The sequence below is a fragment of the Pleurodeles waltl genome, chromosome 4_1, assembly GCF_031143425.1.
Source record: "Pleurodeles waltl isolate 20211129_DDA chromosome 4_1, aPleWal1.hap1.20221129, whole genome shotgun sequence".
NCBI classification, from domain to species: Eukaryota; Metazoa; Chordata; class Amphibia; order Caudata; family Salamandridae; genus Pleurodeles; species Pleurodeles waltl.
Window position 1 is genome coordinate 595803831 of NC_090442.1, and position 14777 is coordinate 595818607.

The window sequence follows — 14777 nt, forward strand, 5'->3', positions numbered from 1 at the left end:
TGGTTAAGGCACAAAGCAACGAAGTCGAGGTTAACGAAAGCGTTGTTCCGCTTTCGTTGTCCACGACTTCGTTGTTACGGAGTCGTGGTGAAGGCCGTTTCCCCATACCGAAAGATCAGCCTATCTAACACAGAATTGTCTGATTCGTTTACTGGCACAAAAGAAACAAAGACTCAAGCTTGGGTATCTGACAGGAACCTAGATAACATTCCTATCTGCACTCCTCATGACTGCCAATGTGAAATCAGTCAGATTCACCCCAACACAGACCTCTCCATCAAAGAACTTACTGTCCACTGGAGGAAATGTTATGCTCAACGGGCTTCGATAACCACTCTTTTGCAACCCAGAAATACATCCTATATGTAGCAGCCTGGATTTATCAAACATATGGACTCCTCCATTATGGCTGCATCATCTTCAGTCCTGCTGCATTACCTTCAAGCACATCTATATATCTCGCTCAAAAACAAACTACTTCTAGAAGACAACACCACAACAAGCATCAGTTCATCTCCGGGTGGAAAATGAAAAAATGGCATAAATAAAAGACCAGAAGTTAGGGATTCTTCTGCCATGAAGGCCAACAATTCTAAGTTAGGAGGTAGATTCCCAATTTTTAGCTAAAATGATGTTGCTTTATTTGTCTCATATTTAAAATTAGATCTATTGCTCGACCTTATATAGAGCATTGCGTGAACCTTCAGAAGACTACTCCTAAGCATTCCTAGCAGACCTCTTGTTGCTGCGTATCCCCACCACCATGCAACAAGCCCATGACCCTAAAATAACCCCGAAGATGTAGCACAGGCGATTAAAGACCTGGCCTGTCACAAGACAGCAGGCCTTGATGGCCTGCCACTGAATTTCACAGCACCTTCCTCATTACACTTGCTTCCAAGCTGTGCACCATGTATGAAGAAGCACTAGATATAGGTGAATCACCTCCATCCCTTTGGGAAATGCTCTTGGTATCAATTCTAAAACCGGGCAGAAACCTGACACAACCGTCATCCTACCGGCATCCTGAGAACAGGCTTCCAAATCCTGGGCAAGATCCTTGCAGATCGCTACGCGAGAATACACCCAGAACACATCCATATTGATCAAACGGCTTTGTACCCGGCTGCAGTACATCCCAAAATATTCAACGGTTATTTCACATCAAACACTGTGTCAAAAAGCACTTTCCACGCACAGCCTGTCTGATTTTAGACCTGAGAAGGTATTTGATTTCTTTTCATGGCATTACCTTTTCCAAGTCCTCTCTCAGTTCGGAATAGGGCAACGTTTACTCACATACATGTGACTGCTTTACACCAACCCCAGCTCCTGAGTTCGCTTGGGGCATTACATCGCAGCCTTGTTCCTGGTGAGTAGGGGGACCTGATAGGCCTGCCCCCTCTCCCCGCTACTCTTTATGCTCACAACTGAACCCCTTGCAATATGCCTCCGGCATGAGGGCAGGGACTAGGTGATACATCTAGAGGATAGGACCCACACAGTGTCATTATATGCCAATGACCTCCGCAACTACATACGAGACGTAAGCCTAGACCTCACTCCGATCCGAAATACCTTAGATGAGTTTGCTAAAGCCACTGGACTCCAGGTGAACTCAGATAAATCCACAGTCTATTCACTCCACCCCGATCAGTCACCCACTCAATATACCTAGGCACAACTCCCCTCAGGTGGCAAGGGCCGATATCCCATTATTTGGGTATTCGATTGTATTATACTCAGTTAGACCTGTTTGGAGGCAATCTGCGGGTAGCCTTAGCGGGCATTAAAGCACCAATACACTTCTGGTGCTCATTACCTCTGGCCCCATTGGGCAAGAGAGCGCTTGCAAAAATGATCATACTACCCTGTCTACTCTATTTATTCACTTACGTCCCCATATGCCTTCCCCATTACATCTTCCAAGAACTTGACTCATTGCTTGGCGACTTAATCTGGGGCAACAGGAGATGCCGTGTGGCTCTTTTTTGACTTCGACTTCCGATGGATCAAGGCGCCTGGGCGCCCGATCCTTCAAAATTTACTGTTTAGGGGCAAAGCTGCAATGGCTATCTCGATGGACAGATGGCAGGCATATAGGGGAGACTTGCAATACAGGTGGCATAATGTCTTCCCCAGTGATTCACCGCCTGCTTCTCCTGGAGTCCCCAGCCCTCCCTCACCTCCCATACAGGTGGCCGTAGCAAGCACATACATATCTAGAATACACCACATAGGCCCAGTCACACATTTGTATGCACCTGCGATGCCATTTGTAGGCCTCGCTAGATTTTCTGGCTACTATACTCATTGTGAGCTAGCCCCCTGCGTGGACCACTTGATCATCACAGCCAGTGGCCTTTTCTAAAACAGCCAGCTCCTCTCCTCTGTCCAACTGACATCAGAATATGGCATCCCTCCCAGACAATTCCTTACCCACCAACAGCTCGTTCACACATTCCATACTCTGGAATGTGGCAACAATGGAACCCACGCCTCACTGCATACTGTGGGCAATCCTAACAATGGGTCCTGGTCGCCATCTTATCACTTGGCTTTATAAAGCCATCCGCACACTAGCAATACCATCCTTGTATCAACTCCATCATACATGGGAGGAGGAATTTGGGTGTCCATGGCACGATAATGAATGGGCCACTGCCATAGAATTTCCACAACAGGTGTCAGGCAACTCCTGCTTCGAAAACCACTGAGCATACCTCACCCCAGCCCGGATCAATCGCATTTTCCCTCTCACAGAGGTGCAATGCCCAAGCTGCAAATCCCCAGACTTGGATTTGCAACACATGATCTGGTCCTGTTTGGCTCTCCACCTTTATTGGCAGAGAGTATACAAAACTCTGCAACACATCACATAACTCACTGACATATATACAAAGGAGGTGGATTCACTTGGCATCTTCAAATGTCGCCAACAGCACAAGACACACACCTGATTCACCTCACTTGTGCTTCGCCTTGCTAAACGCACACTTACCATGCATTGGCACTCTCTGACGCCTCCCTCTCTGACTGCCTGGTATGGAGCGGTCCAAAAATGGGGAGCAGCAGAGTAAGACACCCTCTGCTACGATGAAACAAGGGGCCTCCGTAAGAGGCCAGTCTCTCCACATTCGGCCACACTTCTGTCACAGTTTCTACAATACACCGCCAGCGAACCTTCTCCATCGCAGTGCACACCTGAACCCTGAAGGTCATGAACAGCCCTTCCATCTCTCCCCCCTTTTTTTTCTCGGCTGTAGCATATTCCACCTACCCACACAACTATTGTGTACCCAACCTAATGCACTGGGCATGTCATACCTAACTGCACCCCCACTCCCAAGTTCTAACACTATTTACTCCCATGCTTCCCACCCCAGTTCATTGGCAAACACATGACAGCCTATCTAAACTACCCCTGTTTCACTTTGCATAGACAGGAAGTACATGCTATTACACCTAGTGACTTATAAACCATTGACCTACATATGATCAACTGTTTGCTGTACCATGTACTAACTCTGCATTGATAGCTGTGAGTGTATTAATTGTCCAAACTCATTGTAACTAATCTAACCTTGCTATGAAAACCTGATAAAAAAGATTTAAAAAAAATGAAGATAAGTGTTGCTAATTTCTTCATGTCTAGGAACAAAGCACAATGCCCATGTTAATTGCCTGTTGACCCACCCTTGTCCTGTGGCCAACTGTTAGAAATTGGGTTTCTAGTTGGCCGAAGTATGCACCCTGTACAAGTAGGGACTACAATCCTAATCAGGGCAAGTCAGATACACAACCTAAATTAACCTGTGCTCAACCTCTGGTAGCTTGGCACAAATCAGTCAGCCTTAACGTAAGAGGCAATGTTTAAAGTATTTGTGCAACACTTACATTACATTAACACAGTGAAAACACCACACAATGACTCCTGATCAGGTTAGAAAACTAAAATAAATTATGATTTTATAAATAAAACAAGACCAAAATGACAAAAATCCAGTAAATAGATCCTGAGGTATGCAGTTTGAAAGATTTAGGTGAAAATAGCACGTAGAAGCACAAAATGTCAACAGTGGTTATCTGGTTGCGCTGGACTGGGACAAAGAGACAAGTTCTGGCTGGCCGTGATGGAGCACAGGCCTGCTTCAGGGACCCACTTAGGCCTGCTGAACAAAGTAACTTAAATCCTGATGCACGGACTGGGTGGTGTTGCTTTGCCAGGCGTCGCATTCGCTGGTGTGGGTTTAGAGAAGGTGTGTGGGAGGCTTTGTGGTGCTTGACATCGATGCAAGGCTTCGTGTTAAAGGGTTCAGGACAGTGGTGGCATCACTTAGCAGGGTAGACTTAGAGATGGCAGAGTCTAAGTTCTGTAGGAGGTTAGTTGCTGTCAGTCTTTGATGTCCCTGAGACTGCAGGAGAACAGGGGACAAGCCAACAAGCCCTTGAAGAATCCTGGGTTAAGGGATGTAGAGAACAGGTCCAGTCCTTCTCATTCCAGACAAGATGTAACAGGCAGCAGGCCAACACAGGAGAGCAAGTAGCAAAGTGACAGTCCCCACTACAGCACAGCACACAGAAAGGAGTAGGCCAACATAGCATTGAAGTTGCAGAGTGGCAGTCCCACCTGGCAGCACAGCAGTCCTTCTTCCTGGCAGAATGTCCTTGGCTCCAGTAGAGTTTTGATTTGGGGTGGTCAGGGATGGGGTCCAGTACTCATACCCAGCTGAGCCTTTGAAGTGAGAGAGACTTCAAAGAGAGGCAATTGAAGTGCACAAGGTCCCTATCCTTCCTTCCCTGGCTCCAGACACTCTACAGGGGGTAAACAGCCCTTTATGTGAGGAGAGGCCCAGCCCCATTCAGGTGTTAGTGTCACTCCCCCCTCCCATCTAGCCCAGGAAGACCCATCAGCCTGGTGATGACTGTCAGGATGCAAATGTTACATCCCAGCTCCTTTTGTGTGTGACTGTTTAGAGGGAATGCACAAAGCCCAGCTATCATCCACCCGCAGATGTGTATTCAGAGACAGGCAGAGGAACAGAATGGTTGAAGTAAGAAAATGGCAACTTTCTAAAAGTGGCATTTTCAGACTTACAATATTAAAATCCAACTTCACCATAAATTGTGATTTTATATTGTGAGTCCATGGACACCAAACTCAACATTTCTATCTTGTCCCAGTTGCAAATTATACTTAAAAGATGGGAGATATCGGCCTTACAGTAGTGAAAAACAAATTTGATAGCTTTTCGCTGCCTGCTATGTTAAACCAGGCAGCGAAAAGCTGAGTTGAGTACATGCTCAACTTTTCAAATACACTGCACCCTCCCCTTGAGGCTAACAAGTGACTACCTTAGAGGTGACGTATGGTTTAAGTCTGGCAAGTGGGTATACTTGCCAGGTCTAAATGATAGTGAAAACTGCACACACAGACTCTGCAGTGGCAGGCCTGAGATATGTCTACAGGGCTACTGAAGTGGGTGGCACAAATCGATGCTGCAGGCCCACTAGTAGCATTTAATTTACAGGCCCTGATCACATATAGTGGACTTTACTAGGGACTTGCAAGTAAATTAAATATGCCAAATGTGTATAGGCCACTGCTATCATATTTTATTTTAAGAAGAAAGTGCAAGCAGTGGTAAAGTTCACAGAGTCATAAAGCCAAAACAACAAGATCAGAAAACGAGGAAGAGAAAGGCAAAAAGTCTGGGGATGATCCTGCAGAAAGGGCCATTGCCAACACTGACCCTGCCAGTGAAGACTATCCCAGCCAGACTAAGGAATTCAGAGAGCAAGACACAGCACTTTGAAGCCCTCGCTAGCACTCACCCATGGCCACAAATAGGCTGACCAATAAAAAAGGCATCTGGTAGTGCAGGTGAGCTGAGCTGTTACTCTGCCTGGTGAGCATATTTTACCACATTTTTACATTTTGTTCTGTTTAACCTGATTAATTTGTGGTGTTGACTTACGAGCCATCTCGATTTAAAGAAATCTGCATGGTTTAGTTCAAGTCCTATGAGACTGTGGACTTGATTTCTTGCTGTGGATCATACTGCAGCCTGCTGCTTTGTTTGGTTCCCCATATTGAGAAGGTGCATACTCAGCACCACAAGGACTTGAGGTAGTAAAATAGCCCTTAGACTTACACTCTTATAATGCATCAAGACAGTTAGCTTACCTTTGTGGATGTGATGTCACACTTTTCAAAGCTCTAAAATATAATCCCTTTACCATGCAGGTTGCCAGAGTACTGTATTGTTGAACACCAGTATTTTTGCTTTGTTGTCTTTTTGTTTTTGTTGTTTACAAACCCTAGGGTCACGTAAAATATAAGTTAACAACTATTTTACAAAGTACCTAGTTTAAGGCTGCAGGATTGTGATTCTCATTTTTATGGTATTGTCATCACAATCAGCATATTTTGTGAACCATGTGGAATCAAACTAGCATATTTAAGTGCATTGCCATTGAGTTATGTTTTCACAAGATTGTGATGTTGATAACAATCATTTTGTGACTTCTAACAATAAATAGTGAGCACAGCCTTGGCCCTGGTTGTACCACAATATTATGCTACTTTACGTTCTTTTGCATTTTGTGTACTTACTACTGTTTACATTTCCATGTATTGTGTAAATATATTAAACTATTTTAAGATATAATATTGTTTTGCACTCGCAATCTTAACTAGCAATTCCCATCTTTGCTGTGGTAATTGTACTGTACTTTACCTCAACTTGTCCTACACCATTTCCCTTGAGGAAGGGCTTGAATGCTCAACCATTTCAATCCAGTGATTAAAAACTTAGGATCCCAACTTTCCACTGTAGACCAAGTGTCTACTTCCTAGGTAGCAGGATACACCCACACACTCACATTTGCCAGTGCTTGGTTGATTCTGTGACTGTAGGGGCCATGGAAGAAGCCTGCAAGAGATTCCACTCTCTCTGATCCAAGTGAAAACCACAACATCCGGTGAGGCCACACCCTATGCCTTCATGCCTTGTTATATAGTGCTACGGCGCATGGACAACATGTCAGACGTGTAACGTTGCCGCTCTGCTCTGGCCTACTCAATTACCCTGAGAACTCATAATGCCGGGGGCCCATCTGACCTAGTAAAAAGTGTGCAGATGGTGGAGAAGGACTAGGCTCCCCGGAGGAGCACTTCTGAGACGGGCATTTGGTGCAGAGATAAGTGTGGAGGTGGTGGTGTTTTCTGGCCTGCCATGTGGCCGCCATTGAATCTGCTCTGTAAGAGAGTGGAGACTCCCGGAAGGCTGGCGGCCGGTGACTAATCTGGAATGACTGCCCTTCATTCCCTGCAGAGGGCTGGATTGAGCCCAGGTTTTCCCCCATGAGCCAAACCTGTGGTGAGTGGCGTAGAGACACCCAAAAGTGATTGTTGGCTAGGGCATGGGCAGGCTGCCCCACAGAAGGAAACTGTATCCTAGATAGACCTGCCAGGAAAGGAGAGCAGGCGGGGGGAAGATCTCCAGCCCTCTTGCTGCTGTAGGGGCAGCGGCACTGGGAGGAGCAGCCTGGTGGGCCTGAAGAGTGCAGTGCTTCAGTCTGCATGGTAGCCACTGCTAAACACACCTGAGGAAAGAGAAGTGCAGTACACCAGCGACAGACCTGCCCCGAACTGGAATTGTACGGAGAGGGGAGCAGGTCGGTGGTGGCCCTCAGAAGGGGTCTTGAGTTACTGGTGTGCTTGTTGCCAGTACACCCTGGGGACATTGGTGAATTAACTTGCTGGCAGGTGTATCTGGGTGCTGCAGTGCCCCGGGGAAATAAGGGAGAGTGGGGCTGCCTCCCTGGACCCTGTTTCTGCTGGGGGCTGCCTGCCGGCTTCTGCGCTACCTTGGACTCCACAAGGGAGGTGGGACCAGCATACCCAGGCAGAGCTGCACGAGCCCTGTACTCATTGGCTTGGGCTGCTGCTTTGATGAACCTGGGCCCTATGGATAGTTCACAAGTGTTAGAAATTGGGTTTTTGGTTGGCAGTCAGGTTACCCTCTGTCCAAGTAAGAACCCTCACTCTAGGCATGGTAAGTCACACACAATCCAAATTATCCTGTGCCCACCCTCTGGTAGCTTGGCACGAGCAGTCAGGCTTAACTTAGAAGGCAATGTGTAAAGTATTTGTGCAATAAATCATACAATAACACAATATAGCACCACAAAAATACACCACACAGTGTTTAGAAAAATATATAATATTTATATGGATAATTGCAGGTCAAAATGAATAAAGATGCAATGTGAAATAGTAGAGATATCACTGAAAAGTGATCTAAAGTGTCTTAAGTCTTTAAAAAGCAAACAAAGTCTCCTTCAAGCACAAAGTACTTGGTTTAAAGTGGAAAATCTCTGCCAAGGGCCGCAGAAGAAGAGATACGTGGAAAAATGGTGTGTGCGTCGATTTCTCACCTGCACACACGGACTTGCGTTGTTATTTTTCACGCGGGGAAGTCGTGCGTCGTTTTCCGGCACGCGGACAGTCTCTTTCTGTGGTTCACGGGATTACCAGAAGTCCCGGGGTCTGTGCGTGTATTCTTTGGCTTGTTTTCCAGCTGCGCATCATTCTGGGAGGCTGTGTGTGGAATTCTCGCTCTCACGGCAGGCGTCGTGTCGATTTGCCCTCTGGAAGTCGGGTGGCGTTGTCCTTGCGAGGCCGTGCGTCGAAGTTCTGGTCGCTCCGAAGGTGTCACATCGATCAGCGTCGGTGTGCTGCGATTTTCTCGCCGCGGAGCAAGCTGTGCGTCAAAATGTTCGGCGCACGAAGAGTCCAAATGAAAAAGAGAAGTCTTTTTGGTCCTGAGACTTCAGGGAACAGGAGGCAAGCTCTATCCAAGCCCTTGGAGAGCACTTTTACAGCCAGACCAGAGTTCAGCAAGGCAGCAGGCCAACAGCAAGGCAGCAGTCCTTTGTAGAAAGCAGACAGGTGAGTCCTTTGAGCAGCCAGGCAGTTCTTCTTGGCAGGATGTAGGTTCTGGTTCAGGTTTCTTCTCCAGCAAGTGTCTGATGAGGTAGGGCAGAGGACCTGTTTTATACCCAAATGTGCTTTTGAAGTGGGGGAGACTTCAAAGAGTGGCTAAGAAGTGCACCAGGTCCCCTTTCAGTTCAATCCTGTCTGCCAGCGTCCCAGTAGGGGGTGTGGCAGTCCTTTGTGTGAGAGCAGGCCTTCCACCCTCCCAGCCCAGGAAGACCCATTCAAAATGCAGATGTATGCAAGTGAGGCTGAGTACCCTGTGCTTGGGGTGTGTCTGAGTGAATGCACAAGGAGCTGTCAACTAAGCCCAGCCAGATGTGGATTGTAAGGCACAGAAAGATTTAAGTGCAAAGAAATGCTCACTTTCTAAAAGCATTTCTAAAACAGTAATATTAAATCCAACTTCACCAGTCAGCAGGATTTGGTATTACCATTCTGGCCATACTAAACATGACCTTCCTACTCCTTTCAGATCAGTAGCTACCACTTCAATACTGTATGAGGGTAGCCCCAATGTTAGCCTATGAAGGGAACAGGCCTCACAGTAGTGCAAAAACGAATTTAGGAGTTTTACACTACCAGGACATGTAAACTACACAGGTACATGTCCTGCCTTTCACCCACACAGCACCCTGCTCTAGGGGTTACCTAGGGCACACATTAGAGGTGACATATGTGGAGAAAGGGGAGGCTTAGGCTTGGCAAGTACTTTTAAATGCCATGTCGAGGTGACAGTGAAACTGCACACACAGGCCTTGCAATGGCAGGCCTGAGACAATGAAAGGGGCTACTTAAGTGAGTGGCACAACCAGTGCTGCAGGCCCACTAGTAGCATTTAATCTACAGGCCCTAGGCACATATAGTGCACATTACTAGGGACTTATAAGTAAATTAAATAGTCCAATCAGGTATGATCCAAGGTTACCATGTTTAAAGGGAGAGAGCATATGCACTTTAGCACTGGTTAGCAGTGATAAAGTGCACAGAGTCTAAAAGCCAGCTAAAACAGTGTCCAAAAAGTGGAGGGAGGCAGGCAAAAAGTTAGGGGTGACCACCCTAAGGCTGTCAGGTCTAACAACAAGGAGTTGATCAAACCCCACCACTACAGATCACTGGTGCTGCGGTTACAACGCCTTAGTGAGGAGCACAGCAGCAAGATTGCCTTGAAAAATACAGGTGGCGCTCCTGTGTTGACTGCCCCCCGAGCGGGAATACACCCTCATTGGGGCCTAGGGTGAAAGGCTGTGAAACTGCTTTCGCTTATGAGAGTTGGGCAATCGCCGGGAGCAGTGCCCTGACAACACCTATTGAACGTTTGGGAGGTGCGGTGGGAGCTATATGACTTAGAAGTGCTCTGCTTTAGATGAGTAGTGCACATTTACTTTAAGCAGCGGATAGCACCAAGATCAGCACATCTGTCCGCGCGGTCAGAACCTAGTTGGAGGCCAGCTAGAACACTATGGGGAAAACTAAGGCTCCATAGGCCAGCCAGTCCACATGGGGAGACAATGGGGACCATGAGAGTGCAACCCCTTCTCTGCAGCAGCAATTCAACAGGATTTTGGCCGGAATTGCTGACAAAAGGCAACACAACAGAGGATATTGGAACTGTTTTGGTGGGGCTAGGCATCCTGAGAGCAGAAAGTCATAAGCTTGCTTATAAAGTGAAAGAGGTGGAGGTGGAGCCCCAGGAGGTGCACCCAGCCCGACAGCTGCCGGCACTGACAGACAGAGTATGCACATTAGAATATAGGGCTTAAGATGTAGAGGAAGGCAATCGGCAGAACAATGTCCGCATAGTAGGCTTACCTTACCGGAGGGCACTGAAGGCAGCAACAAGGTGGACTACCATGAGCACTGGCTGCAGAAAGACGTGGCCCCGAATCACCTGACACAATTCTTCACCCTTGAATGGGTGCACAGAGTGCCCCCACGGTCACCGACCCTTGGCTGTCCAGCCCGCCTAATAGTAATGAAACTCCCTCATTTCATTGAAGCCCTTCTAAAAAGGGCACTAGAAAATGGCCCTTATACACTAGGGAGCAGTAAAGTATTATTCCCAGACTACATGGCAGCTGTTCAAATTAAAAGGGCCTCCTATATGGAAGTGAAAAGGGCACTCATTGAGGAAGGGATCCAGTACTCACTGATGTTCCCGGTGAAATTGAAGATCGTCATCGACGGTAGTGACCACTTCTGTAAAGACCCTAAAGCAGTATGGGACTGGATAGATACTTATAAAACAGGGTTGCCTCCAGCAGACTCCCAAAATGAATCTAGGGAGAACACGCGTACGGCTGACGTGCAGGCTGTGGCGGAGATTATGGCATGAACCGGGTCGGAGTCAGATCTGGACTCCCAGTCCGACAAACGGTCAGTAGATTCTGAATCAGAGGGATTGATCCTAATAAACCTAAATTTTCCAGTGGTGACTCCACAATTAGTGTAGGATTTAATTTGACATCAGAGACAGATGACACAAGGATCGTGTTGCTGGACATGACTGACTACTGGCTGCTTTCTGTGATTGCAATTTTGTATGGGGGCCACCTCTCCCTAATGGTGTCTTGCATGTCTGAGGTGGCGCTGACTGGGGGTTCAGGTAATGGACCAATACAGCTCCACAGCCTACTGGATCAGGGCCTGGATCGGCCACTGGTGGGCCTGACGCATTTTGACAGAGAGCAACCCAGATTGTTTGGTTCACACTCCCCTTACTCTACCACTTAACCCCTATAGGAGTATGGTGGAGCCTCGTCTATGACTCAGCTGTCTAGATACTGCAAGTTTAGGTGGACAGCCGTTGCTGTCTCTGGGGAGCTATTACTGGAGGGGGATGCAGTTGACCTTGTTAGGGAGTAGGTGGCAATTACAGTTAATGCATACTCCTATATGGCTCACAAGAACAGAGAGCTGAAGTGTATGTCCTGGAACGTAATGGGAATAGGATCTGCCACCAAGCGACACAACATTAACAAATATTTAAGATGCAGAGGGTTACATATTGCCCTCTTGCAAGAGACACATTTTGCCGGAATTGAAGCAGAGCGTATGCGCCATAGGTGGCATGGACAGCTATATGCCACGACCTATTCTGCATATGCACGGGTGTATTAATATGGGTGAGAGCTGGTACCCCCTTCAAATTCTTGCAAACACTGGTAGATGTAGAGGGGCGATATGTGTTGGTGATGGGTAGGCTACTAGGAAAGGAAGTGATGCTGGGAAGTATCTATGCACCTAACCATGATCAGTTACGGTTCCTCCACACCATTTTGGCTCCAATGGGGCAAATGGTCAATGGGGACCTGATAGCAGGTGGGGATTATAACTATGTTACTGATGTGTTACTGCACCACTCTACCCCCCCCTCTGCCAGGGACACCTGCCCACAATCTGGCACTTGGCTTTACGGAGTGGCTCCAACACTGGGAATTGACAGACATCTGGCGATCACAGCTTTGGGAGAAGATGCCACCTGCACACACAATTAGACTTGTTCCTATGCTCTGGGAGATTGTGCCATTATGCCACCTTCATGGAGTACCTGGGGCACACACTGTCCAACCACAGTGCTCTCATAATGGGACTCCAACTGTCTGAAGACAGACTGGCAATACCAACATGGTGCCTCCAACCGGCGGCAGTGGAGGACCTGTGCTATAGGGAAATGTCACAGTCGGCCACTGTAGAATTCTTTGACAAAAAACAATGTACGGCATTGTCTACTCTGCTGGAGTGGGAGTCCTTTAAGATTGTCATCCGGGGACACTGCATGGGGCCATCTGTGGGAGTTAGCAAGGATCTCAATGCAGAGTTGTGTACACTAGACAACACACTCCACACAATCGATAAAACTTTGGGGTCTAATCCCGGCCAATCACCAGCTCTTACTCGAGTCCAAAGAGCGGTATCACACAATATTGGAAAGAATACGTTGGCATGACTTTAAAATGTACATTGAGAAAACGCATAATGAGTAAGGCATGTCAGGGAGGCTTTTTGCTTGGCTGAACAGCCCTGAACTGCGAGGTACCCCCATCACAAACCTGACATCTGCCACAGGGGCTCATATTTACTTCCCACAGGTAAAGAATTCAGCCAATACTTCGAGACTCTGTATGATAGCCCAATGGGTCTCCCAGACAATTCTTCAGCTGTGTTTCTGGAATGCCTCCCACTCCCAACATTAGTAGGTGAGGCACAGGAGGACATAGAAGGCCCAGTGACTGTCCATGAGATTGGACAGACTAGCAAAGACATGGTTACAGGCAAGAACCCTAGCCTTGATGGCCTGCCAGTGAAGTTCTATGCAACCTATGCAAACCTGCTGGCCCCTAGGTTGGATATACTTTATGCCCCCTCCTTGAGGGAGGAATGCTTACCAGAGACAACAAGAAGCACAACTATCATTCCTCTCCAAAAAACTAAAACCCAGGGGTGCTGGTTACTGCTTTCTTCCCACTGTCAATGCTTAACTTAGATTTCCAAATCTTGAGTAAAATCAAAGCCACCAGACTGCTTTCACATGTGCCCGGCCTGATTAATGGGGACCAGAATGGTTTTATTCTGCTCCGTAGCACGCCCCTTAATCTTAGGAGACTTTATCACCTCCTGTACCATCCTGAAGTCCAGAGCCTGCCGGGGGCTCTACTTATTTCAGTGGACCTCGAAAAGGCATTTGACTCAGTCAGATGAGATTATTTGGGGGCAGGGGGTCATGCACAAGTTTGAGATGGGTGAGGACTGGATTAGGTGGGTATCTCTAATATATAAAAGACCGACTGTGTAGGTTAAGATTAAGACTGGCACCAACATCTCTGCCCCATACGCTATCCCCCTGGGCACGAGACAGGAATGTCTGCTGTCACTAATGCTTTTTGCGCTCGCGATCGAGCCACTGGCTGAACACTTTCAGAGAGGGGGGAGAGACGGTGATATAGTGGCAGACAACCATGAGCATATCATCTCACCGTATGCAAACAACCTCCTCCTTTACCTGTGCAGAGACTGGGCAAGGGCTGGGGAGGAGATTAGACACCTGGACAATTTTGGGGAAGGTTAGTAGATCAAAAATATGTCTGTTCCCCTTTACTCAAAGCACTCCAATACCAACAGACCTCCCAGCGGGACTTACATGGTCACCAGTAACCTTCAAATATCTGGGTATCCATGTGTACCATCAGCTAGACCATCTGAATGATGGGAACCTGGGTTTGAGCAGTGCGTTCACTTGAGAACTTTGTTGCCTTCTGGAGATCTCTGCGCCTATCACTTATGGCCTGGGTATGAATCTCCAAGATGGTGATGCTCTCAAGACTATTATATTTCTTTGATAATCTCCCAATTAAAATATCTGGTGCAAGGTTTTGACAGCTGGACACCCTGCATCCGGAGCTGTTATGGGATGGAGGCCGTAATAGAGTATCCTTGGACGTGCTGAAGTGCCCATCTGAGCTGGGGGGCCTTGGGGTCCCAGATTTTGAACTGTATTATATAGCAGTACAGCTACAATGGGTGACCAAATGGCTTCATAACACCCGACAGGGCCCCTTGAATACATTAGATCTGACACCCCATCATAAACTTCTACTTGCTAAGCTAGTAAACCCTGATGTTCAGACATCCAGGCAGAGCACTTTTTTGCAGGTGGCTTTGCACAGCTGCCATCAAGGCACTGTGAGGACTGGAAGGGCAATATTGTATGCACCAAGTACCATTGGCTGGGCTGCCCATGAGACATTGATCAGATCCTTCACAGGGTCCCAGCTTT